Here is a 23,719-nt window from a genome sequence, read left to right on the forward strand (position 1 = left end):
ATCAATAAGCATGGGCGGAAAATCCGTTACGCTCGCGGATTTTGCGGATTTTCGGTAAATTCGCAATCCGCGAGATTCGCGAATTCCCCGCAAAATCCGCAAATCCGCGAGCAGCGGATTTTATGGCTTGCTCGCACTGTTCGCGTGAGTTCGCGGCTTCCCAGTTCAACTTCGCGCCCCGCGAATAAGCGCTAAATTGCAGAAATACGATCTTAGCAAAACTGAAACTACTTACCAGGTTCAAAAGTTCAAGCTCATCATTAGTAGCCATTTCCTGTAGTGCTTCCTGAGAGGCCCCTCCAGAGTTCAGTTGCCTACTTGCAACTATTATGTGACCCTGCTCTGACCCTCAGAATAGTTACACAAAGGTCCTGAATTACAGCTAAGGCAGACAAGCAGGAGCCAGGCTGGAAGTTCAAATCCAGTGACACATTAATCAGCCCCTAATTCATTATTGACAGTTGAGGGAAAGGCAGGTGTTGTAACTAATTTTGCAACAATGAAAGCACTTAGCAAGTGCAAAAGATCACTAATCAGGAAGCACTAAGGAAGCAGGTGCCAGCAAAAAAAATATTCTGTGACACATTAATCAGCCCCAAATTAATTCAGGTCACTTGAGGCAGGGAAGGTGTGCTTTGCTTTGCCACAATAATGTACACTGGACAACCAGAGGGTGCTGTGATGAAACAGAGGGTGGCATGGGTGGGCCAGAGGGTGGCATGAGTAGTCAGAGAGTGGCAGTGGTGACAGAGAGTGGCAGTGATGAAGAAGAGTGTCCCAAACAGGCTGGACATGTAGAAACAACAAGTTCGCAAAACTTGCGACCCGACAGGTACGTTCGCGTTTGCGAAATTGTACAAAACCCTCGCGAACTGGCAGAAACCCGGGCGAACACAAAAAAAATCCGCAAATTCGCGAGAATTCGCGGATTTTGCGGATTGCAAGTTCGCAAATCCGCAAAATTCGCGAACGCGAGATTCGCAAAATTCGCCCATGCTTATCAATCAATCAATCAATCAATCATTTGTAAAGCGCACTACATACCCGCAAGGGTCTCAAGGCGCTGGGGGGGGGCTCTACTGATCGAACAGCCAGGTTTTGAGTATCCTCCTGAAGGTCAGCAGGTCTTGGGTCTGTCGTAGGCTCAGTGGGAGGGTGTTCCATGTCTTGGCGGCGAGGTGGGAGAAGGAGCTCCCACCGGTAGTTGTTCTTCGGATGCGCGGGAGAGTGGCAAGTGAGAGGTCGGCGTAGCGTAGCTGGTGGTTGGGGATGTAGGAAGAGAGCCATCTGTCGAGGTAGGCTGGGCCGGACTTGTGGAGTGCCTTGTGTGTGTGGGTAAGGAGCTTGAAGGATATCCTCTTGTTGGTAGCCAGTGATTGCAAAGACACTTATAGAATTATTGGGGGATGGGGATTTAAAGGGGAAAATTATCCTGTTTTTCAAGGACTATATTTTATATGTGGTAATAAAGCTTATTATAGATTGTCAGACCATTGGTATGGGACATGTTATGTAGGTGTGGTCTTTCCTAAAAATTTTCATGTAGATAGAGGTACTAATGGAATTCATGAGATAGGTAAACCAATAACACGTAGGAGAAGGGAAAGTTTTCTAGAGATAGTAGGTGATATTTTTGGAGCACTGATACCAGCTGTGGGTATATCATTTGATGCAAACAAATGTCAACAATTTTAGATTGTTTATCGACAAGTACAGCTGGAGGATTTTTAATGGTAAATACTGAAATGGTGGCCATGAGAGCTATGGTAATGCAAAATAGACTTGCTCTTGATATTTTATTGGCAAAAGAGGGAGGCGTCTGTGGAATATTGAAAGTGCAACATTGTTGTAGTTATATTCCTGATAAAACTCAGAATATTCAAAGGTATATTAAAAATATTACTGAATTGCATAAAGAAACTATTCCACTGGAGGTTGATGTTGTTCTAGAGAAACTTGGCAAGAGTTTTTCTAATGTAAAGAATTGGTTTGCTGAAAAAGGTAGTTCATTAATTGGGAAAATATTAATACCAGTAACAATAGTAATTTTGATGGCATTAATGATGAGATTAGGATATATCTGCATTAAAAGAAAAGGAGATGAAAGAAAATTAAAAATAAATAAGGAAAAGAATAAGCAAAGAGAACGTGAAATGGGTGAAATTGAGTTAGAGCTAAAAGAGAAAATGTATGAAAGTTCGAGAGGTCAAATTGTGAAAAATACTAGTCTAAAACTGAAGAGCCTGAAACATGTTCTTGAAGAAATGTAGGTGGGATGATGGTGTGGTGATAAAATCACCAAAGGGGGAAGTTGATGGAGCAGAGGAGAGACAAACATTTTTGTGTACCCCTTGTAAAATCAATCTTGTATAACAAAAACGGAAATAACAGTGTGAATCATGTGAATTAATCAACAAAATTCACCTAGACATTTTACATTACACGTGGGAAACTAATTGCTATTTGCAAAAATAATATATTAACAATTGTAAAAGAGTCATGCTAACATAGAGCTATAATAATATACGTTTAATCAAATAAGTGTATATTTGTGCTTTAATTAGTGTAAATATTTGTCGTGGCAAGAAAAATTAAATGCATTCGGTAAGTAAAATGACGTTGTCTGTGTTGCTTATGCTAGGTAATAACTAACTGGGAATATTAGAATGGTGGGAGGTAAACATAAGGGCTATAATTCTAAATCTAATTTCTGTTATGTTTGTTTTCGCATTAGTTCTCATTGAGGCCTACGCGGCCTGTCTGCGGAAAATGGCTGATATTAGAAGCGTTAACATCAGTTTGAAAGAAAAGGCCTCCAGGCATGCGCGCTGGTGAAAGCTGAGTAAATAGAATAGCCTTTACACGAAGCAAGTGATGTCAAGGTCAGCTTGGCCTAGGGCGCAGAAGTGTGCCAAAGGGTGACTGCATCTAAAACCATGTGAAAGGAACAGTGATGAAGAAAAATATCAAATTGTGTTACAAAAGGAGGATGACAAGCACAAATCGGAGATGAATGGCATGAGAATATTTTGAAGATGACATTGCTAACATGCAGACTGGTTTGAACGAGGATTGAATGAGGTGATCGTCACCACCCCTCTAATGGACCAACCAGAATGAACCGTGGACCCTAAAAGTTCCAATTTTAAGTTAGATAGTTAGAGAAAAAGGGTATAAAAGAGCTTGTTCGAAAGGGCGAAAAAAGCTTGCTCCACGGATTTTATTTTGCACCACGACATGCTGTTGGTTTGGACAATTTTATGGTGCTAGAGACTTTGACATTTTTTGGACTTTAACTTTTGATGGAGCAAAGAAGATGATCTAATGCCGAGTTTTTAGTTTGGAAGGGAAGCATTGAGGAGAATAGAGAGACAGTTTGGGAACCTATGCGACTCTGTTATTTTCATTTAACAGATGGGTAATATATCTTTCTAAATTTCATTTTCTTTAACATGTACTAAATACATTGCTTTATTTTTGCTTGTCTAAAAAAACTTTAAAAGTTCCTTTCTTAAATGTAGTGGATAAAATCAATTTAAATTAAACTCGAGTCTGGTTTATTTTATTTTATGAAATGTCATGACAGAATAAATGCTAAAGTTATATGATTACTGTGATTGAGGTGGTCTAAATCTCCATCAACTAACTTCTGCTAGATTGATCCATTGCTCAAATAGTGGAGTACCTTGATGTAGGGTTTCCCAGCTAACAGGTTAGCATAAGTGGAAATCTATGTAATGTATAAAGTATAGAACTTAGATACCCCGCTAACCAGTAGTTCACCTTCTTTTTCACTGATTCAGTAGTAGTGTGGTGTGTGAAATGTGTGTAACTCGCGGTGTTATGGGCCTCACTGATGAGCAGAAGTAAGTTACTCCCGGGTTAAGTGAGATGAGTATTAAGGGTTGTTGGAGATCTCCGCTGGATCAATAACACCCATGTTGAAAACAATATTTAACACATGAGTGGCTTTTTAATGCTTTTAATGTTGCTGGTTCACCAGATACGAGCAGTTATGATTCCTCTGTAGCTAATTATGTGTAGGATATAACAGCGATTAATAATGACAGTAGTTGAGTGTTTAATATGATCTATTCATTGTTTTGACTCTGCGGTGTTGGTTCACTGGGTGATCAGTAGCGAAGAAGTCTTCCCTGTTTTCTGCTACCTGGATTACAGCTCGACCCATATGCACACATCCGTGCTCTTCAAAAGACATCTGGACGCCACCACAGACTCATCCATCTTGAGGCTTCCAGATACCAACCTTTCTACTTCACATGGATACACCGTCCATTATTTCTCGCCTTTACCAATTTCTTAGCCAGATCACATTTCCGTTTCGAAGTGGCGCGCCGTTACGTCCGTTTTAGATTGCAACAGCCCTGAAGAGTCACAGCCTTCACATGGTGTGTCGAAACATGTGTCGGCTAGTTGTTTTTCGTTTGTACTGATCTATACTGAAGCATAAAACTTATTTTCAATGACGCTGGATTTCGACTTGATTTTTGAATTTTCATTCTATACATTGAGTTCTCACTGAAGAACCGAATATCTTATGAACGTGTGCACGGGATTTTTTTATGTCTTCCCTGTTTTACTCTGCCTAATTTTGTGATAGAGGTAGTTTACTGTTTAAAATATATGATTCAATAATTTAATTGATCCAGAGTTAGATGTTTGGCGGATATATTTATATATATATATATATATATATATATATATATATATATATATATATATATATATATATATATATATATATATATATATATATATATATATATATATATATATATATATATATATATATATATATATATATATATATATATATATAACTATAACGTGGGAATTTCAATGGTTTTATGTCAGTAACATTTCCAGGTAACTATAACTGGTGTGAAACCTATGTTTTTTTCAGTGAATATATATATATATATATATATATATATATATATATATATATATATATATATATATATTCACTGAAAAAACCATAGGTTTCACACCAGTTATAGTTACCTGGAAATGTTACTGACATAAAACCATTGAAATTCCCACGTTATAGTTAGTTGGACTCACTATAACTTGCGCGCCTGCAATGCACTGCTGATGACGTCACATATTACATCACTCATGACATGGTCAGTGACATCACTCATGACATCACTGATGACAGCATCCAGTGAATGTTTGTCTTTTTAAAAAAAAAAAAAATTTTTTTATAAGTATTTGTAAAGTACGATGCAAGAATAAATGGTTAAATAAGTGTGTAAATGGATGTTTGTTTTTAAAATATTTGATTGGTTAACTGCCTTATTAAGTGTATCTTAGTGAATACATATATTACCCAGTAACTTTTATATATTGAAATGTATGTATCAGTGTTTCACTTTGTGTATAAGTGGCTGTATGGGTTGGTGACTGACTCACTGTTTGTATGTGTTTTGAAGACAGCATATGTACAGGACTGTATAGATGTATGAGTGTGTATATGTGTATGTTAGTGAGTAAACGACTGTCTCACTATTGTCTTTTTCAGTAACGACATATGTTTTAATCTAGTATATGTGAGTATTGATTTATAAAACTGAGTATATGTGAGAGATTATAAGAGGTCCTGTTTAAATTAGTATGTGTTTATATAAGTGATTATTTAAGAGAGTAAGTATATGTAAGTATTCTTAGAAATAAAGTGGTAGTGTGTGTATAGCTGTATATGCAAATAAATGATTGTTCATTAGTTTTTTGCATGTGTGAATATGTGTGTGAGTAACTTTTGGATGACTGTCAGTGTGTAACAGGATCTATAGGTGTATCACTACATATAATGAGTGAGTATATGTATGAATGACTATATAGAACTGTTTGTGAATGAGTGGATGTGTATATAGATGGTGGAATTACTGAATTGTTTGTTGTTACTGGTATGGGTATCTCCACTTTTTTGAAAATGTTAAATACTATTTTTGAATATGTGTTTCAAGGCTTACATTACACTGAAAGGAGGTCTGTCACTCTGTCACAAGGATGGTGTCATCAGTGATGTCATGAGTGATGTCACTGACCATGTCATGAGTGAAGTAATATGTGACGTCATCAGCAGAGCATTGCAGGCGCGCAAGTTATAGTGAGTCCAACTAACTATAACGTGGGAATTTCAATGGTTTTATGTCAGTAAAATTTCCAGGTAACTATAACTGGTGTGAAACCTATGGTTTTTTCAGTGAATTTAATAGGTTTTTTAAATGCTAATTCCTAACTATAACTGGTGTGAAACCTATCGTTTTTTCAGTGAATTTCATAGGTTTTTTAAATGCTAATTCCTTTCTATATCGAGTTTCTAACCTTTTTTTTTTTTACAATTTGCTGCTTTGTGTAAGTATTCATTTTTGAGTTTTTTTTATATAATGTTTTTCTTTTGCGCCTTTTTGCTCCTGGATATGTCTTGGTTTTACAATGGCTGCCAGACAATCCAGCAGTGAGGATGAACCAGAATTCATCAATGAAGAGCCTCCCCAATGAAAAGTTAAGGAACATTTCATTTGGAAATTTTTTAAAATCCCACCTGGCCAAAAAAAGGTGAATGCTCCAAAAGTGGAGTGCAGGATCTGAAAAGAAGAGCTGTCACGGGGTAACCCTTTAAAAAAGTACTCTTTTGGGAACTTCACAATGATCCGGCATATGGAGAGGAAGCACCCCCAAAATTTTGCCCGGGAAAGTGTCAGGGCTCTGGCACAAGAGGTTCCTAGTGATGGGGCCTCTACATCAACCGGAGGAGCAACTTCTTCTGGGAGGGGGAGATCACAAGAGCTGGTTCCGAACATTCAACCTGCTTTTAACCATGGTGCCCTCATATGCAGATACTGCAATCAACTGCTTACCTTTGGAGAACAAAATGTACAGCTCATGGTTCGAGCATTGGAGAACCATCACTGCCCTTCCCATCCCTATTTTTTTTTGTTTTTTTTTGCTCCTGTTGAGCAGTTTCCATTCCCTGTTTTTGTTCCTGTTTAGAAAAAAGAAGAAAACCAAAAGTTCTTTTCAGAACTACCTCCAATTCTCATCAAAGAGCTATATTCTTAAAAAAAATGAAAAAGAGTAAGTGAAATAGAGTGCATTGATAATGGAAAGGAGAATGAGTAAGAAAGAACAGAAAGGTATGAGAGGAAAAAGGAAGTGAAGTAGGAGGACTGAAAGAAGGTGAGTGTTAGGAAAGAAAGTTATGAGAAGAAGAGTGAATATGGGGAATGTTGATATTCAATGAAAATGTTGAAAAGGAACAGGGGTGTGGAAGGATAAGAAAAGATACATTGCTGGAGTTGAAGGCAGAAGGCCTCATTTATGAAGCCATGCGTCACTTTAACGCCACTATAGCATCACTTTTTGTGACACAACAGTCCAATAAAAAATGCACCTTATTTATTCATATTTACAAAGTGGCGTTTCTAGGTAAATACGTCACTTTGTAAACCCCTATGCCACATTATTCCTACGTCAGGTGTAATGTATTCAAAAGGGACGTATTGACCCAAGAAAAGGGTCGTAGAGGTGACACAGTGAATAAACTGGAGGCCTCATTTCTGAAAAGTGACGCATCGCTATGTGAAAACAGCGATGCGTCACTTTTCTGGGCGCACTCCTTATGACATTCCAGATGTGTCATATTTAATTTATGACTAATCAGTTCGCAAGGACTTACAGATACGTCAGTATTTCTGACGAATCTGTAAACACAAAATTGACGCATTACTGGAGTGCGTCACAAAAGTGACGCAACTCCAGTAATGCGTCCTTTCACATGGGGAAAGCACCATGTGAAAGGTCTTGCGTCAGTCTTACACCTGCTGTGAGGCAGGCGCAAGATTTTGACGCAACAGCATCCTAAAAGTGACGCAGTGAAATCTCATAGATTTCACTGCGTCGCTATTATGAAGCTTTTTGCGGGGGAACGCCCCCTCTGCATACATTATACCTGACGCAGGTATAATGTGGCGCACGGTTTTAAAAAGTGACCCATCTACCTAGATGCGTCACTTTTTAAATATAGCGCAACGAGGCGCATTTATTTACACCGCTGGTGCGATGCGTTACTTTTCTGTGCGCACTCCTTACGACATTCCAGATGTGTCATATTTAATGTATGATGAATCATGTCGCAAGGAGTTACAGATACGTCAGTATTTCTGACAAATCTGTAAACACAAAAGTGACGCATTGCTGGAGTGCGTCCCAAAAGTGACGCAACTCCAGTAATGCGTCCTTTCACATGGGGAAAGCACCATGTGAAAGGTCTTGCGTCAGTCTTACACCTGCTGTGTGAGGCATGTGTAAGATTTTGACGCAACAGCATCCTAAAAGTGACGCAGTGAAATCTCATAGTTTTAAAAAGTGACCCATCTACCTAGATGCGTCACTTTTTAAATATAGCGCAACGAGGCACTTTTTTTAACACCGCTGGTGCGATGCGTCACTTTTCTGTGCGCACTCCTTACGACATTCCAGATGTGTCATATTTAATGTATGACGAATCATGTCGCAAGGAGTTACAGATACGTCAGTATTTCTGACGTATCTGTAAACACAAAAGTGACGCATTGCTGGAGTGGTCACAAAAGTAACTCCAGTAATGCGTCCTTTCACATGGGGAAAGCACCATGTGAAAGGTCTTGCGTCAGTCTTACACCTGCTGTGAGGCAGGCGCAAGATTTTTGACGCAACAGCATCCTAAAAGTGACGCAGTGAAATCTCATAGACCAGTTTCCCCCCGCGCAAATCGAAAAAAAATATTTTTTAAAATGCCCCGCGGAACCCTATTTTAGCCCCCACATTAAACCTAGGGGGTCAGGAGGGGGTCTACCCTGCCCCCTTATGGTCAATTTCCCCCCTTTGTTTTTTGCCACCTCTTGTGTCTCGATTTTACCGAGACACAAGATGACGGCCGCTCCAGACTGTTTAGAATGTTTATAGACACCCAAGAGCCAATCAGCTTTCTGCGCGCAAGTCGCGTGGCGCGCCCGGTGCTCTCCCTGGTGCGCGTACCGGGGCGCGCTTATATATATATTTTTTAACCTAAATTACTCAAAATCCAGCACATATCTTGAGACATAGCAAAGGCACATCGGGCTACTAGTCCCTACAATTTTGCCAAGTTTGGTGTAAATCCATTCATCCGTTCGAGCTAAAAGTGAAATCGACCGCCCTATGGAAATTTTCAGGAAGATTTGTCAATCGAAGCCAAAGTTATTCCAAATAGAATTTTGAACTATAACTACCTACTGGCGACCGCCATTAGGTAATATATATATATCTATATATTACCTACTGGCGGTCGCCAGTAGGTAGTTATAGTTAGGATAATTTTCAATGTTAAATCTCAACATTCTATTTTGAATAACTTTGGCGCCGGTTGACGAATCTGCCTGAAATTTTCAGGAAAATGGTCTCATGGCGGTCCGGTCTTTCCCTGAAAGTTTGGGGGGGATTCGTCAAGCGGGGGCCGAGATAAAAGGGGGGTCCCAAAACGCGTTTTCCCCATGTTAATTTCCATAGGGCGGTCGATTTCACTTTTAGCTCGAACGGCTGAATGGATTTCCACCAAACTTGGCAAAATTGTAGGGACTGGTAGCCCGATGTGCCTTTGCTATGTCTCAAGATATGTGCTCCAGTGGATTTTGAGTAATTTAGGTTCAAAAAAATATATATATCTATAGCCGCGCTCCGGTGCGCGCACCGGAGAGCGCTCGAGGCGCGACACGCGACTTGCGCGCAGGAAGCTGATTGGATCTCAGTTGTCTGTAAACATTCTAAACAGTCTGGAGCGGCCGCCATCTTGTGTCTCGGTAAAATCGAGACACAAGAGGTGGCTAAAAGAAAGGGGGAAATGACAATAAGGGGGAAGAGTACACCCCCTCTGACCCCCTAGTTTTGATGTGGGGGCCATTAAAGGGCCCCGCGGGGCCTCAAAAAAAAATTATTTTTTTTCGATTTCCGCGGGGGGCGCACCCGGTACGCGTACCGGGGAGCTTACTGAGGAGCGTACTAAGGAGAAAAAAAATGACAGATTTTTTTCACAAAAAAATGCATTTTTTTATAAATTAGAGGTAGTTCTGAAAAGAACTTTTTTTTTTCTTCTTTTTGTTGTTTTATATTTTTTTGTGTTTTTTGAACTTTTTGAACTTTTTTTGGCTTTTTAAAACAATTTTATAATTTTTTTGGATTTTTGTCAAGGGAAAAACAAAAAACAGGAATTCAAAAACGGCTCAACAGGAGCAAAAAAATGTGAAAATTTAGGGACTGTCAGGGCAGCGGTGTTGCTGTTTCTTTAGGGCAATAAGTTCAACACTCTGCTCCCCATAGCAGAGCAGTTCGTTACACTCCGTGCACAGAAATTTGATGCCTGCAAACTCTGGCTGTATGTTAGGGACCATTCTTCTACGGGATGGTCCCGAAGGTGTTGCTCCACCAGTGGAGGTGCTGCCGCCATCTGTGGGTAATTTCCGTGCCAGGTCTCTGACACTCTCCCTCGCAAAGTTGTTTGGGTGTCTTCTTTTGACATGCCTGATTAAATTGGCATTACCAAAACTATATTTTTTCAGAGGATTGCCTCTGGATAAAGTACTCCCACATATTTTGCAGGTTACTTTTGGAGCGTTGACTTTTTTTTCACCTTCAGGGATGTTATAAAATTTCCAGATGAAATGGATTTTTTTCTTCTCCGTAGGAGGGTCCTCATCTACAAATGCATCTGAATCACTGCTGGATGACTCTCTTGCAGCCATTGCTGTAGATCAGGAAAGTAGGAGATGAAGATAGTACACAGAACAGCTCTTGCTCTCTCCAAGTACAAAGCAATAGTGAAGGAAATGGGTGGGGATTTCATTCTTTGTAAAAAAAACTGTTAGCAACCAATGAAAAGTGTTATTTTAGGGTCACATGACCCGACGCGCTTACGCTGCGCGCTTCGGAGCACTTCCGGTGCGTTTACGCGGCGCGAGCGGAGGCGCTTCCGGGGCGCAAACGTGGCGCGATCGTAGGCGCTTCCGGGTGCGTTTACGCGGCGCGATTTGAGGCGCTTCCGGGGCGCACATATGACGCGACCGTAGGCGCTTCTGCGTGCGTTTACGAGGCGCGAGCGTAGGCGCTTCCGAGGGCACTTACGTTGCGCGCCGAAGTGATGTCATCAAACTTTTACAGAAATGCATAATCATTTTCCTTATTAAAAAAAACTGATTTTATTTGTATAGTACGAAAAGTTTTGCATTATTATTATCTTTTCATTCATATTTTTTTTCACGAGCGACAATAGCGCTCCGGGTGCGCTTTCTGCTAAGCTCACCGGAAAGCTTACGGGAGCGCTTAGCTGAAAGCTTCTCGGAGCGCGCACCAAGAGCGCAAAAAAAAAAAATATATAAAAAAAAGAATACTTACAAAAAAACAGCAAATTGTAAAAAAAAAAAGGATACAAACTCGATATAGAAAGGAATTAGCATTTAAAAAACCTATGAAATTCACTGAAAAAACCATAGGTTTCACACCAGTTATAGTTAGGAATTAGCATTTAAAAAACCTATTAAATTCACTGAAAAAACCATAGGTTTGACCCCAGTTATAGTTAGCTGGAAATTTTACTGATATAAAACCATTGAAATTCACACGTTATAGTTAGTCGGACTCACTATAACTTGCGCGTGCAATGCACTGCTGATGACATCACATATTACATCACTCATGACATGGTCAGTGACATCACTCATGACATCACTGATGACACCATCCAGTGAATATGTGCCTTTCTGAAAAAGTAAATATTAGTGAGTAATGTTTAAATATTTAAATATATATATTAGTGTTTTACTTTGTGTATAAGTGGCTACATGTGTTGGTAAGTAGCTACATGCGTATGTATATGGGTTATTAGATGTTTCTCTTAGTATCAGTATGAGTGTCTATATGGTTTGGTGGGGGTATTACTTAGCACATAGATGCATGAGTGACTGACTCTCTGTTTCTATGTGTTTTGAAGACAGCATATGTACAGGACTGTATGGGTGGATGAGTGTCTATATGTGTTTGTTAGTGAGTGAATGACTGTCTCACTAGTGTCTTTATCAGTAACTACATATGTTTTAATCTAGTATATATGAATATTGATGTATATAAGTGAGTATATGTGAGAGTAAGAGATTGTAAGAGTTCCTGTTTAAATAAGTATGTGTTTCTATAAGTGATTGTTTAAGAGAATAAATATGTGTAATTTTAAATAGAAGTAAGGTGGAAGTGTGTGTATAACTCTATATTCAAATAAATGGATGTCCAATAGTTTATTTGCACGTGTGAATATGTGTGTGAGTAACTTTTGGATGAATGTCGGTGTGTAACAGGATGTATAGGTGTATCACTTCATATGATGAGTGAGTATATGTATGAGTGACTATATAAAACTATTGGTGAATGAGTGGATGTGTATATAGATAGTGGAATTACTGAATTGCTTGTTGTAACTGATATAGGTATCTCCATTTTTTTAAAAATTTCAGTTTCTATTTTTGAATATGTGTCTCAAGGGTTACATTATAGTGAAAGGAGGTCTGTCACTATGTCACAAGGATGGTGTCATGAGTGATGTCACTGACCATGTCATGAGTGATGTAATATGTGATGTCATCAGCAGTGCATTGCACGCGCAAGTTATAGTGAGTCCGACTAACTATAACGTGTGAATTTCAATGGTTTTATATCAGTAAAATTTCCAGCTAACTATAACTGGGGTCAAACCTATGGTTTTTTCAGTGAATTTAATAGGTTTTTTAAATGCTAATTCCTAACTATAACTGGTGTGAAACCTATGGTTTTTTCAGTGAATATATATATATATATATATATATATATATATATATATATATATATATATATATATATATATATATATATACTAGCAGCCCGTCCCCACGTTGTCCGGGTATGAATTGCTGCCGGCCAGTAGTATATTGTTTTATAGGATTTCGTTTTGATAGCATTTCTTATCTGTGACAGGCCTGTGAAACGCTCAGATTCACAGTGCACTGCTGATGGATTTTGAGAGTGCGCGTTCAGAAATGTGTGTGAACTTGAGTTTCGCTACTTTATTTTTCCCTGCAATATTATACAGCGCGAACTTGACAACATGGCATGAGCACAATTTACATTACAGAAGAACACATTCATTTGTGGTAGGCACGGGGAGACAAAGTGATTTGCCTGGAATCACAGGATGTTGAGCTGATGCCGAGATTCAAACGTAGCTCCACAGCTCTAAAGTTCGCAATTCTAGAACTTGTGGCGGGAGGTGTGTCTAAAAGTGTATGTCGGTGCTGGCCATCAATGAGAGAGACCTGTGCATTTTTCAAATGGGTGGTGAAAAAATATGAGTATGTTGCTGGAGATGTGGGCCGCGGTGCCACAAATGTACTTACCATGGGAGAGTTAACACCTATTATTCCGCAACTTTCTTTCCGCATACCATCACTCTGCATACTTTCATTACGAAAGCGCCATGACTCCGCAATGCCATTATAATGCATGGCATTACATTTTATATGCTTTTACCACGCATACATTTACAACGAAATTCGTTGTAAATGCATGAATGGTAAAAGCATGTGTTTTTCTTAATGTTTGGATAAGGTAAGTATGGGTATAGGGGTATATGTTTTGGAGAACTGAGGTATATGTTTTGGGGTGTTTGGGTATTTTAAGGGTTCAGATATAGTTTTGGGTTATGGGGTACAAGGGTAGTTTTAGGGGTTAGGGATAAGTATGGGTTTTGGGGTACAGAGTATTTTTAGGGTTCAGGGCTAGGTTTGGGTTTTGGGGAATAGGGGTATTTTTAGGGTTCAGGGGTAGGTTTGGGTTTTGGGGTACAGGAGTATTTTAAGGGTTCAGGGCTAGGTTTGGGTTTTGGGGTACAGGGGTACTTTTAGGGTTCAGGGCTAGGTTTGGGTTTTGGGGTACAGGGGTATTTTAGGGTTCAGGGGTAGGTTTGGGTTTTGGGGTACAGGGGTACTTTAAGGGTTTAGGGCTAGGTTTCGGTTTTGTGGTACAGGGTATATTTATAGGGTTAAGATGGGTTAGTGTTTAAGGGTGTTGGGGTATTTTAAGGTGTACGGGAGGGTTATGATTATGGGGTGCAGGGGTATTTAAAGGGAGCAGGGTGGGATTAGCACACGATATGAGACATGGCATGAAGGGTGGAACGTACCACACGCCCCCAGCGTTTGTCACGCCCCCAGCACACGCCCACAGCACAACGCAGACACGCCCACAAGGGAGTACTTTGCTGGCACAGTTCTTTTACCTTTTAAATGTATCTGGCGGGCGTCTGCATAGCCTATGTCCTTCTGCTGCAACTGCCCTTTCCAACGCTGTATTGGGTGTTGTGATTGGTGCTGTGGTTCATGAGATTACCCGCCTCAAAGGTTTGGGCTCTCTATTATATTAGTATGGATATATATATATATATATATATATATATATATATATATATATATTACCTACTGGCGATAGCCAGTAGGTATATATAGTTAGGATTTTTTCCCTATGGGATTTCTGAAAATTCTATGTCTAATAACTTTGGCGTTTGTGGACGGAATCGGCTGAAATTTTCAGGAAAATGGCACATTTTGTTTCTGAGCAGCTCCTGGAAATTTGGGGGGGGTTCGTCAAGGGGGGGCCGAGAAAAAAGGGGGGTCCCAAAACGCGTTTTTCCCATGTTAATTTCCATAGGGCGGTTGGACTCACTTTTAGCCCGAACGGCTGAATGGATTTCCACGAAACTTGGCAAAATTGTAGGGACTGTTAGCCCGATGTGCCTTTGCTAGGTCTCAATATATGTGCTTCAGTGGATTTTGAGAAATTAACGTTTAAAACAAGATATATATCTGTAACAGCGCTCCGGGCAGCGCTCCGGTTCGCGTACTTTTCGCGTATCGGAACTTTGCGAAGCGAAGCTGATTGGCTCTCCGGTGTCTGTCAACATTCTAAACAGTCCGGAGCGGCCGCCATCTTGTCTCTTGGTAGGATCGAGAGACAAGAGGAGGCCAAAACAAAGGGGGAAATGAAGGAAAGGGGGCGAGGTAGACCCCTTCTGACCCCCTAGGATTGATGAGGGGGATATTATAGAGTCACGCGGGGCCCAAAAAAAAAAAAAATTCCGATTTTTTCGCCGTAGAGACGCGTCCTGGTACGCGAACCGGGCAGCTAACCGGGAAGCTAACCGGGAAGCTAACCGGCAGTGTAACGGGAGTCTGAGGAGTAGCTGATTGGCTGTCAACATTGTAAACAGTCCGGAGCGGCCGCCATCTTGTCTCTATATAGTTAGGATTTTTTCTCTATGGAACTTTTGAAAATTCTATGTCTAATAACTTTGGCGTTTGTGGACGGAATTGGCTGAAATTTTCAGGAAAATGGCACATTTTGTTTCTGAGCAGCCCCTGAAAATTTGGGGGGGGGGTCGTCAAGGGGGGGCCGAGAAAAAAGGAGGGTCCCAAAACGCGTTTTTCCCATTCATTTTTCCATAGGGCGGTTGGCCTCACTTTTAGCTCAAACGGCTGAATGGATTTGCACGAAACTTGGCAAAATTGTAGGGACTGTTAGCTCGATGTGCCTTTGCTAGGTCTCAATATATGTGCTCCCGTGGATTTTGAGTAATTTAGGTTCAAAAAAAGATATATATCTGGGCGGAGCCTAACCACACATCTGATCTGATTGGCTGTAAGCACTTCATCCAAGAAGTGTTGGCAGCCATCTTGGGACCAATATACATGATAGCACCTCATTAAAAAGCATTGTAGTTAATAGAGGGTTTTAGGACTTTAGTTACATTATAAAACGTTTGTGATATGTGCACGTGTGGATTTTGTCTCATTAAGGTTAAAAAAATATATATATATCTTTAAGCGTGTTCTGGTGCGCTTACGTTTTGGGTTTGGTTTGCGCTGCAGAGACGATACGTCACGGTTATGCGATGCATCATGAGGCGTCTCACGGGCTACGTGATACGTCACTTAATAAAGAATATATTTTACAGCTATAGATATTAGCTTTTAAAAAACCAATGAAATTCACAGAAAAAACCATAGGTTATAGACCATATATAGTTAGGAATTTGCATTTACAAAACCTTGAAAATTCACTGAAAAAACCATAGGTTATAGACCATATATAGTTAGGGATTAGCATTTAAAAAACCTTATTTTATTTGCACAAAACCATTGAAATTCCATATATAGTTAGTTGCACTAACTATATATCGCGGACCCGCAATCCACTGCTAATGATGTCACATATTACATCATTCATGACATGGTCAGTGACATCACTGATGACATCACTGATGACATCTCAAATGACATCACTGATGACATCACTGATGACAACACCCAGTGACTGTATGTTTCTGTAAAGTTAAAATATGTCTTACATATTGAAGAATGAGTGGAAGTGTCTGGATGAAGGATTTAGTAGCTGCATGACTGACTGTATGAGAGAATGATTAAATGTGTCTCACTGAGTGCATGGGTTAGTGATTAAAGTGTCTTAATTTGGCAATCATTATTTATGTTCTTCTGTAAACTGCTGCTTGTTTAAATCAGTAGCTATATCAGTAACTATATGGGTTATTGAATGGTTGCCCAAGTATTTGTATGGGAGACTGAGTATGTGTGTGGGTGGCTGGGAGGTGTATAACTCTGTGCATAGATGTGTGAGCAGTTGATTCCCTAGGTGTATGGGTTCAAAAGTGCATGTAGAAACAGCTGTATGGACAGTTGACTGTGTGCATGAGTGTATTGGTGAGTGAATGGATATCTCAGTTCTACATGTCAAAGTAAGTACATATGTAAAACACACTCCATGTGAGAGTTGACATATATAAATAACTGAACATAAGAGCCAGTGAATGTGAGAGTGGCTGTATGAATCATTGTGAACTTGTATCAAGGATTGTATAAGAGAGTAAATATGTGTTAGTATATGTTTGAATAAGTAAGGTGTGTATAACTGTATAGTTGAGGAAATGGAGGTGTGATTGATTCTTTGCATGACTGACTAGGTGTGTGAGTAACTCCATGGATGTGTGACAGTCTGTGAGTGCCTGTTTACACTGAGTGTATCTAAGGTTATATTAGAGTCTGAAGATGTATTATCACATAAATGATATCATCAGTGATGTAATCAGTAATGTCAAATGAGATGTCAGTGATGTCATCAGTGATGTCATTTGAGATGTCATCAGTGATGTCATCAGTGATGTCATTTGAGATGTCATCAGTGATGTCATCAGTGATGTCACTGACCATGTCATGAATGATGTAATATGTGACATCATTAGCAGTGGATTGCGGGTCCGCGATATATAGTTAGTGCAACTAACTATATATGGAATTTCAATGGTTTTGTGCAAATAAAATAAGGTTTTTTAACCCCATGGCTGCTAGGCGTTTTCCCGTCCTGCGCTGGGTTTTATTATTCTTCATTGTTTTATGACGAGCTGGCCTTGTCATCCGCGCACGGCAGGTAAGCGCCATGACGAGGCCAGCTCGTCATTAGCCTCGAAGGGGTTAAATGCTAATCCCTAACTATATATGGTCTATAACCTATGGTTTTTTCAGTGAATTTTCAAGGTTTTGTAAATGCAAATTCCTAACTATATATGGTCTATAACCTATGTTTTTTTCTGTGAATATATATATATATATAAAATATATATATATCGTGGCTCGAAAGTCCCCCCTATCCCGGCCGGGAAGGAAGGAAGCGGCACTCGTGTGGCAGTTTCTGTCACAAGACTCGATTTATTTTACAATTTGACACAGACACGTTTCGGGAACCCCTTTCGCAATGTGTTCACAGCGGTGAAACACAGAAACTTATTTTTAAAGGGACCCAGCACGTAAATGAATCAGGGATAGTGAGGTAGGATTGCTCACCTACACACAACAGTGAGCGCCATTTTACACAGTGCAAAATCCAATGTATTTACAATTAAAAAGATGCATATATTTTAAATACATAGTTGCTTACAGTCAATGAGTCACATTCAATTAATAATAAGAAGAATGATCATAATTTGACATTTGATTAATCATTGCACAACCTGTGTAACAGTGAATCTTGCCGTGGATCGGCATGTGCGGCTCCAACATGAGCCGCTAGCGGTACCTCCTAATTTTGCCATCTAGTGGCACTTCCCTGGTTCTAAAAATAGTAGGCAGCTAGAGGGTGTGAAATTATTAAACAGTCTATTCCAGGAGAAAAGAAAATCATCAAAATCGCAAGGTTCATTTTCCTAGATGCACAGCAAGCTCCTCACCACTATTAAGGCCTTTGGGGGTCTTTGTCTGGAGGTCGATTATAAATCTCGACTCCAGTCGTCTTAGTTTGGTCACTCTGTCGCCCCCTCTCTCGTGATCAGGCACATGATCAATGCCAAAGTATTGCAAGGCGTCTCGGCCACTATTGTGTTTTATCGCATAGTGTCTAGCTACCGGAGATTTCATATCCTTATTAGCTATGGCCCGCATATGTTCCAGAATTCTGAGCTTGACACCATTTACCGTGCTCCCGATATATTTCAGATTGCACGGCCAAGTCAAGCAATAGACGACATATGGAGTCTGACAAGTAATAAATTTGGATATTTTTTTGCGCTCTTGCAGTCCTGGCACCTCATAGCCGAACACCCTCTTACTAAAAGCACAAGCTTTGCACTTCCCGCACGGGAAGAATCCTCTCATGTCTTTTAGAGTTTGATCTTTCTTTTTAGGGATGTCAAGATGGCTATGAACCAATAGATCTTTGATTGATCTAGCCTTTTTAAATGTGACTTACGGGCCTGGGGGAATGTCTTGTCCTATAATAGGATCAGTTTTCAAGACATGCCAGTTTTTCGCAAGAATGTTTTTCAAACAAATATATATATATATATACTAGCAGCCCGTCCCGACGTTATCCGGGAGCAAAAGGCTGCTTCAGGCCAGGGCCCCCGCCCGCCCTGATGTTAAGGCTGCTTCAGTGCCCCTGCCCGCCCCAACGTTGTCATTGTGTCCCCCGGAGCGCACCCGCGGGTGCTTGCTTCCTCCTGGTGCTCTGTCGGCAGCTTAGACATGGCTCCTGAGCTGCTTTGGCAACAGAAAGTGTAGAGTATCCTCAGGATGTGGGTGGAAGTCAGGCCACTGAATTGCATCACTCGGTAGCCGGATGTACCCAACATAGCATGCAAGGCTTTCACTGCTGCGATACCCGCAAAGAGGCATGAGCAGTGGGAGTCTTTCTTACCTGCTCCTGAGTTCACCGCTCTGCCGCTCCTCGCCTGTCGTCACCGCGGTACCCACAAAGAGGCATGAGCAGTGGGAGTCTTTCTTACCTGCTCCTGAGTTCATCGCTCTGCCGCTCCTCGCCGGTCGTCACCGCGATACCCGCAAAGAGGCATGAGCAGTCGGAGTCTTTCTTACCTGCTCCTGAGTTCACCGCTCTGCCGCTCCTCACCGGTCGTCACCGCTCCTCCCCGCTTGTCCGCCACTCCTCACCGCTCCTCCCCGCCTGTCCGCCGCTCCTCCCCGCGCTCACGTCCCCCGATCTTCCTCTTGCTTCTGTACGCCGCTCCTCCCCGCGCTCCGGATGTCAGCACGCACGTTTTCATATATAATTTTTTAAAGAGCGTATATTTGTTTTTTTAATATAGCCTATGTCCATCGGCTTGCCCTGACGTTTTCAAAGATGTATTGGGTGTTTGGATTGGTGGTGTAGTTTTCGAGTTTACCTGGCTCAAAGGACACACTTCTCTCTTTATAATGGTAGTATAGATATATATATATATATACATATTCACTCAAAAAACAAAGGTTACAGGGACGTTATAGTTAGGCTGACATTTCACTCATCCTCATACATTTCACTCATACAAAAATGGAGAAATTCAGCCGTTATAGTCAACTATAACTTTCTCCCCCGCAATGCAATGCTTATGACCTCTCATGTTAAATCACTCCCTGACATCTCAATGACATCAATCATGACATCACTGATGACATCATCCAGTGACGGTGAGTTTTTTTAAGTTTATGAGTGTTAAATATATATATATATGTATATATATATATATATATATATATATAGGTGTATTGCTGAATCGGTGGGTGTATGAGTGTTTGGATGGCTGAGTGGGTGCGTTACTGACAGTATAAGTGAGTGATTCGGTGTCTCAGTGAATGTATGGATGAGTGACTGGTTGTGTGAATGTATTTGTCTTTCAGTTGATGTCTAAGTGGGTGTATGAGTGTGTTAGTGGAGACATGAATGGCTATATGGGTGATTGATTGGGTGACTATCTCTATGGTTGTCTGGGTGTCTGTGTGTGAGGGTGAGGAGGTGTGTGACTACCTGTAAGGGTGAGTCAGCGCATGTATGGGGTAGTGAGTGTGTGAGAAGCTAAATGGGTGAGTGAGTGTCTGGATGACTGTCTCGGTGATTGAGTGTTTGTGCCAGTATGGGTGAGTAACTGGGTATGTGAAAGGCAGTATAGGTGAGTGACTGGGTATAGGAGTGACTGTGCATGAGTGAGTGAATGTGAGAGTGGGTATATGGATGAGTGCATGCTTCTGTCAATGACTGTGTAGGAGAAGGAGTATGTGTTGCTATTTGTATGAGCAAATAAGTGTATGTGTATGTAACTGTTTGGGTTAGTACGTACCTGTATGATTGACTGTATGGGTTAGTGTGCAGGTGTGTAAGTAGTTTTATGGGTGACTCACTCAGTGTGTGAATGCCTGTATGGGTATATGAGTGGATATGTCAATGGCTGTATTGGTGACTGAGCAGGTGTATGAGTAGCAGTAGAGATGAACAATTGGATGTGTGTGTAGATCTATGAATTAGTGAGTGACTGCTGTAAGTACTGGTATGGCTCTGTCAATGGTTTTGTGAATGGTTGTGTGAGAGTGGCAGTGGGTGTATAAAAGATTCTATAAGGGTATGAGTGGGTGCGTCAGATGGTAAGGATGATGTCATCAGTGATGCCATTTGAGATGTCATCACTGTAGTTAACTCAGGTAAATATAAGTGCTGAATATCTTTTTTTTAGCAAATTTCTATGTTTTTTAAAATTCGATTTGCTAACTATAACCTTTTGTTTTTTTGTGAATTTCTAAGGTTTTTTAACTAGAAGTCACATTTGCAGAGTGGTGGAGAAAGGGATCTGGGCCTCCAACCAGCTCTCAGGAATTCTGTTGCATAGGATTTACAGGTGGTTCTAGGAGGGCTTCTTGGCCCCAAGGTCCCTCTGGAGCTAAGGGGACTTTATCCCCCAACTAGTAGTGCGCCAGGAGGCACATTTGCAAAGTGGTGGAGAAAGGGGACATTGCATTGACAGCTTCTCAGCAATCCTGCTGTGTGGGACTTACTGGAGGAAACAGGAGGGGTAGTTGGCTCCTAAGGATGTCCTTGGGGGCCAACTACCCCTCCTATTAACTCCAGTCAGTCCCATTTAGTAGGATTGCTGAGTTCTGCTAGCAGGCCACGTCCCCTTTTCCCACCACTCTGCAAACAAGCCTCCTGGCTTGCTCTTGGTTGGAGGATGAAGTCCTTTTTGCTGCTGAGGGTGCTTGAGTGGCAACTAGCCCACCTGTTACCTCCAGTAAGCCCCACACAATGGGATTGCTAAGAGTTGGTTGCAGGCCACGCCCTTTTCCACACCACTCTACAAACACGCCTCCTGGGGCTCTACAATTTAGGTAATGAAGTCCCCTTGCCTCTTGAGGGTCCCTGGTGGCCAACTAGGCATCTTGTTAACTCCAGTAAGCCCACACAGCTGGATTGCCGAGTGGTGGTCAGAGACCATGCCCGATTTCTCCACCACTCTGCAAACGTGCTTCATGGTGCACTGCTGCTTCGGGAATGACACTTTAGTGCTAAGGTCCTCAGGATGCAAGGGGACCTCATCGCCCCACCAGCCGTGCGCCAAGAGGTGCATTTGCAGAGTGGTGAACAAAGGGGCATGGCGTCCGGCCACCTCTCAGCAACTCCACTGTGTGGGGCTCACTGGAGGTAACATGTGGGCTAGTTGGCCCCTATGGCCCCTCTCCAGCGACGGGGACTTCATCCCCCAACCAAGAGCATGCCAGAGGCGTATTTGCAGGGTAGTGGGGAAAGGGTGCAGGGCCTCCTGGGAGTTACCAGCTTTGTTTTTATTTTTTTTTATTTTAGGAAGCGGACTGTGTGCCCCTCATCCTCCAGGGCCTGACCCATTTGTGTAAGTTTTTTTGTAAAATAAAAAGGGAGGGGGGACCCCCTCCCGAGGCCGATTACCACCCCGGGGACCCTATCCCCTTGGGGCTAGACCTTTGCTTACATATGTTTTTTAAAGGGCCCCCCTCCCCAGGCTGATTTTGCCCTGGGGACGCCATTCCCCGGAGCCCAACCAATTTTATTTTGTATTTATTTAAATTTTCAAGGGAGGGGTGCTGAGCACCCCCCTCTAGGGCCATTTTCAACCCCGAGGACAAGCCATTTCTTTTTTTTTTTATTTCTTTTAAGGGAGGGGAGCTGAGCATCCCCTGCTGGTCCATTTTTGGTCCTGGGGACCTCATCCCCCTAGGCATGGTCCTTGGAGGATGGTGGGAGGAGCCTGAAGGACCCTGTAGTACTGGCTGACTCCCACCTCCTGCGAGAGCCAGCATTGCTTTTTACCACCAGGGAGCTGCTAAGATGCAGCTCTCTGGGGGTAAAAAGCGAAGTGCTCCACTCTCGCTTGTTCAAAGCGGAGCACTTGTTTGCTATGGGATGGCAGAAGCAGTGCTACCGCCATCCTATAGCAAAATAAAATGTCCCGGGGTGGGCACCCAGGGACATTGCTGGAGGTGGCCCTGGAGGGTGGCGGTCCCCAGGGCCCATTACGACTCCAAGAAGTTGGCTGCGAGGCCCCTTGGATATGCGTGGCCTCCTGCATTTTTTTATGAGCTCCAGGGGGAGGTGGCGGGTGCCGGGACTGCATGGGGGTGCCGGAGCCCCCCCACACATGCATCTTTTTGTATCATAGCCCCTTGGAGGTGACGGTCCCCAGGGCTGCGTGTGGGGAGCTAGAGCCCCCCCACAGATTATAATTGTAATAGAGCCCCCGGTGAGGTTGCGGTCCCCGAGGCTGCTGGGAGGGCCGCATCTTTATTTGTTATTGCCCCTGAACCTGGCCCACCCGAGGGCCTAAAGTAAGCAACTGCTCTTCGTTTTCGAAAACATTTTCTACCGGATTCGCAGATCTACAGCGAATCACGCAAACAATTACAAAAAAAATACTTTGGAAAAAGGCCTAGGGGCTCAGGGTGTTTCTACCCTGCCCCCTTTTCTTGTTTGTTAACCTTTTTGCTTGTGACTCGGTTTAACCAAGTCACAAGATGGCTGCCAACACTTCCTGGTGTGAAGTGTTGGCAGCCAATCAGATCTCAGGCACGAGATCAGGAAGGTTCGCTGATTCATCACAGCCACAGTTGTATATCTGAGAAATCTTGAAATTTCTCAGAAACTACAGAACTTAAAATAACCCCTTGAAGGTGGTGGTCCCCGGGGCAGTATGTGGGGCGTGGCCACCCGGTATTTTTGTATATGAGCCCCAGGGATGTGGCGTGTGCCCAGGGTTGCACAGCGCCGTGTGCCCTCACATTTTAAAAATGAGCCCCGGAGAGGTGGC

This window comes from Lissotriton vulgaris, chromosome 7 (genome assembly GCF_964263255.1).
Source record: "Lissotriton vulgaris chromosome 7, aLisVul1.2, whole genome shotgun sequence".
Lineage (NCBI taxonomy): Eukaryota > Metazoa > Chordata > Amphibia > Caudata > Salamandridae > Lissotriton > Lissotriton vulgaris.